Source organism: Mus pahari, chromosome 13 (assembly GCF_900095145.1).
Source record: "Mus pahari chromosome 13, PAHARI_EIJ_v1.1, whole genome shotgun sequence".
NCBI lineage: Eukaryota > Metazoa > Chordata > Mammalia > Rodentia > Muridae > Mus > Mus pahari.
Genome location: NC_034602.1, coordinates 10,416,800 through 10,422,174, shown reverse-complemented (window position 1 = coordinate 10,422,174; position 5,375 = coordinate 10,416,800).

The window sequence follows — 5,375 nt, the reverse complement described above, 5'->3', positions numbered from 1 at the left end:
TTTTTTGGTTTTTCGAGACAGAGTTTCTCTGTATAGCCCTGGCTGTCCTGGAACTCACTCTGTAGACCAGGCTGACCTCGAACTCAGAAATCCTCCTGCCTCTGCCTCCCAAGTACTGGGATTAAAGGCGTGTGCCACCACGCCCGGCAGAATTTAACTTTTAGTAGATAGCTTTTCAGTGAGTGTCTTGTCCCCTAGTTTGTTTTTAAAGTATGTAAATTTGAAATTTTTTTCATATGATTAAAGAGGGAACAGGTATGTGTGACAACAGTATCCAATATTAAAATATAAGCTTCTAATCACCAAAATGAAGGCCCTGATCAGAGCAACAAGAATGTTCAAATTCAAGACTCCTTCCGATTCCTCAAGTGGCACTCGGTACAACTGCTTACAGTCACAAGTATCTTTAGCCTAAATACAAAGTGCTACAGCTCCAACTTGGTGGTTGGAATCTGGATATTAAGAATAACTTTGCTATTGAAAAGAGAAGAAATAAGCCAGGGTTGTGGCTCACATGTGAAATGTTTGCCTACTATGCACCAAGCCCTGCTTCCATTCCCAGCCATAAAACCATTCAGCTATCTCAGCAGGGAGTTAGAGGCAGAGGGAGAGAGAACAAACACAAGGCCTGTGGGGGCAGAGATAAATTTAAATCTAGTAGGAAATTAAAAAGAGACTTGGTTCCATGGCTAAGCCTCCCACAACAGTGTGTGAGACAGCGTTTTCACAAACAGCTTCAGGCCTTGAAAGCTAGCAAACAATTCGATGTGAGCCTGGGCTGATAACACTGGGCTCAGACCTACTCTGCTGTGAGAGAGGTCTAAGGTCTTTTCTATCTACTTTCCCCTAAGAGTCCTTGTCTCTTCTTTTTTCCTGAGACAACTCTCATTCATATCTCAGCCTGCCCTCTACATACAGCACAGGCTGAACTCTCAGCCTCACATTCTTAAATTTGAGGATTGCAGGCATAAGCCACCACACCAGGCCTCCCTTGTGGCCTCTTTTTCTTTCTTTCTAAGATTTATTTTGTTTTATTTGTGTGTATGTCTCTGTATATGTGTGAAAGTATGTGTATGCAGGTACCTGTGGAGGCCAGAAGTAGGCATTGGATCCCTTAGAGCAGGAGTTATAAGTATTTTTAAGCTACCTGTTTTGGCTGTTGGGATCTAAACACTGGTCCTCTGATAGATCAGTAAGTGCTCTTTGCAGCTATGCTTCTTATCTGTATTAATGGTTAATATTGATGTGAATTTGATTATGTCTACAATCACCTAAGAGACACACCCCCAGGTACATCTGTGAGGGATTATCAAGTGAACCTCTGGGTATTCTGTGAGGATTATCTTGCTAAGGTTAATTGAGATGGGAAGGTCCGTCCTAAAATAGTACTGAAAAGAATGTGGCTATGATTCTAGACTGTTTAAAAACAGGGAGCGCCGGGCGTGGTGGCGCATGCCTTTAGTCCCAGCACTCGGGAGGCAGAGGCAGGCGGATTTCTGAGTTCGAGGCCAGCCTGGTCTACAAAGTGAGTTCCAGGACAGCCAGGGCTATACAGAGAAACCCTGTCTCGAAAAAAATAAAATAAAATAAAAAATAAAAATAAAAACAGGGAGCATTTCACTTGCCCTGAGGTGTCATGAGTGTGTGTGTGTGTGTGTGTGTGTACATACATGCATGTGAACGGGCGCGGGGTGAGGGGTGCGGGTGATGCCCTCTGCGCCCTCGCCCCACACCACCTTCAGCAGTCGGGAGAGCTGCCCCTGCCCCTCACCAGCTGCAGCACTAGGGAGAGCATTAGGGATGCTGCATATCACCTGATGTGAGCTGACTCCAGTTAGCCGCCCCCAAGGGCATGAGAACTAGAGAGCTGGCCCTGCCCCCTTGTTGGTACAGCCTTGAGTGAGCTAGCAGGAGCAGTGCTGAGAACTTTTCCTGGGGGTGCCAGAGCAGGAAGTCAGCTACCACCCAGGTCCAGATCCAGAGCTTTGAGTTGGCCCACCTCAATGTCTACCTCATCTATGAACTGCTGAAGCATATGAAAGGGCCAGTCATACAGATCCAAAGCTGTAGGACTCCATGACAGTGGGCAAAAACAGGATATCAGAGAGGTGTCCTGGTGAGGATTCAGTATTGATGGGGTAGCAGAAGTCAGAGACCTTGAGCCACACTACTGACGCATGGCAGTGAACGTTTGCAAGCAAAGATGGTGGACAAAAGGGTGTCCTGTGTGACACACTGTGACACTACAGCTTCTATGACAAAATATTTTCTATGCTTTGTTTTGTTTATTGTTTGTTTTTTATTTTCCTTTGTGGGGAGGTTGCAAGGACAGGGTGGATACAAAGAGGTAAGGAGATGAGTGGGGTCGGGGTGCCTGATGTGAAACTCACAAAGAATCAATAAAGTTAAAAAAAAAAAAAAAGTATTATTCTGTTTCCTGACTTGGGATGCAGCGTCTCCACCATAATGCACTGAACTCTTGAACTAAGAGCCAGCACCCAGTTAAGCTGCAGTTGTCTTAATATTTTATCACAGCAACAGCAAGACAGTGGGTCAGTGGAAATTCCTAACTATGACAACCCTCCAAAAATATTTGCATTCCGAGTCATAAAAGCAGCAAACTTACAGTTATAAAGTGGGAAAAAAATAATGTTATGGTTGGGGAATCACCACAAACATGAGGAACTGAATTAAAGAAAGAGTCTCAGGGTTAGGGAGGTTGAGAGCCACTGCTGTAGAGCATCATTTCCGCTCAGCCCAGGGGAGCCGGTAGTGCACTTTGCCACTAAAACTCCTGACAGGAAGAGCACACTCCCTGTGTGCTCATGTGGAGATGACCTCTGATATGAGCCTTCAGCACCTGAATGACAAATGACATGGTCATGAGTGCTCTGACTGACTTCAGTCCAGGATGTTATTACACAAACATTGCCGGTCTCTGTGATGCTAGAAGTCAAACCAGACAAGTCTCCACTGCTGCATCTCAACCTTCTCATGTTATATTCTAAGCTATTTCATTTCTAATTCTGTGTGTGGTGGGGGAGAGCAAGGGTGAGTGCAGTGTCCTTGGAGTCCAGAAGTAGGTGGTACAATCTCCAACATCCCTCAGCTTCGTTATTTTATAGATGAATACATTGACACTACTGAAATGGAAACATGAGGGTTCTTTGGAAAGTTAGTTGTCTTGGATGGTGTGGATGGTGTTTTGTTGGGACAAACACATGAAGAAACATTTTGAAGTAGACACAGGTGAAAGTCTAAGGGAAACTCATGAAACATTTCACTGCCACAGACACGGATCAAAGGATGCTCTGCTAAAGCAAGCATGTGAAAGCCACGTGATGAAGGATTATTCACTAATAACACGCATGTATTGGTCCACCTTACACTGCCAGCCTCCTGGCATCTTTACCAATCAGAACCACCTGGGGGCAGGGCCCCTCAGGACAGACTCTTGTACAAATAATATGGAGACACAAATTAACACAAGAATGCAAGCAGCCACAATCATCATCACTTAAAACATTAATGTTTTAAAAAATGCTAAGTGGCCAGGCGTGGTGGCGCACGCCTTTAATCCCAGTACTTGGGAGGCAGAGGCAGGCGGATTTCTGAGTTCGAGGCCACCCTGGTCTACAGAGTGAGTTCCAGGACAGCCAAGGCTACACAGAGAAACCCTGTCTCCAAAAACAAACAAACAAACAAAAATGCTAAGTGATTTATTCTTTGGTTAATATTATTTATTACTACTAACATGGGAAAATTACTTGTGAAGCATTACATCTTGAGGACTTTAAAGACAAGAGTTTTCTGAAGTCTGCTGGTACAGACTGTGGAGCCCCCACTCTTGTTTCTGTTTCTGTGCCTTTGGGGTTTGTGCACATGTACAAATTTTGCTAGTATTGTGTTTCCTGTACTTAGAGGTAGTTCAAATAGTTTGTCCATTGTCTTAGTTTCTTTTCCTGATGCTATGATAAAATATTCTGAGCCGGGTGTGGTGACGCACGCCTTTGATCCCAGCACTCGGGAGGCAGAGGCAGGCGGATTTCTGAGTTCGAGGCCAGCCTGGTCTACAGAGGGAGTTCCAGGAAAGCCAGGGCTATACAGAGAAACCCTGTCTCGGAAAAACAAAACAAAACAAAAAATTCTGGGGGAAGGGAGCTGCTTTAGGGGAAAGGGCTTACTATAGTTGTAGGTTTCAGTCATCACGGTGGGGGAAGGTGTCAAGAGCTTGAAGCAATTGGTTGCACTGGGTCTTGCTTCAGCATGGGTTAATGTATGCACACTATTGCTAAGCTCACTCTCTCATTCTTGTGCAACCCGGATTGTCTGTTCAAGGAATGGTGCTGCTCAGAGGGGGCATTTCTTCCCGCTATTGGAGATAATCACCCAGGGACATCCTCATAACCAGCCTAAACTAGACAATCATCCATTGAAATGATCTTCCCGGGTGATTCTAAACTGTTCTGAGTTGTCAGAACTCAACAGAACACCCTCTGTATCTTCAGATTCCACATGCACAGATCCACCAACTGCACAGATGACATTTGCTTTTCTTGAGAATTCTCAATTCTCAGTTCTCAGCACCCACTTGAAGGCTCACAACTGTCTGTAACTCCAGTTCTGGGCAATCTGATGCCTTCTTCTGACCTGTGTGGGCACCAGTTATGCACATACATACAGGCAGAACACTCAAAAAGCAAAACACAAAGGAAAACACTCATACACATAAAGGGAAATAAATCTCAAAAAGTTTATTAAAAATAGTGTAAAAAGCATATCTATATTGAAAATGGTAGCTATGATTCTCTCAGAGTAATGACTACTAATACAGTGCATTTAGTATTGAATGTTAAATAGAGATGATTTTTAATTGGATCTCTTATTTCTTTACATTTCAAATGTCATTGCCTTTCCCATTTTCCCCTCTGCAAACCCCTTTATCCCCATCCCTCCCTCCCCCTGCTTCTATGAGGGTGCTCCCTCACCCACCCACCCACTCCCGCCTCACTGTCCTAGCGTTCCTCTACACTGGGGTATCGAGCCTTCACAGGACCAAGGGCCTCCCTGCCCACTGATGGCAGATAAGGCCCCTTTAGCTCTTTCAGTCCTTCCCCTAACTTCTCCATTGGGGTTCCCTGTGCTCAGTCTAATGGTTGGTTGCAAGCACCCTCATCTGTATTGGTCAGGATCTGGCAGAGCCTCTCAGGAGACAGCTGTATCAGGCTCCTGTCAGCAAGTACTTCCTGGCATCAGCAATAGTGTCTGGGTTTGGTGTCTGCATGTGGGATGGATCCCCAGGTGGGGCAGTCTCTGGATGGCCTTTCCTTTGGTTTTTCGAGACAGGGTTTCTCTGTGTGTAGCCCTGGCTGTCC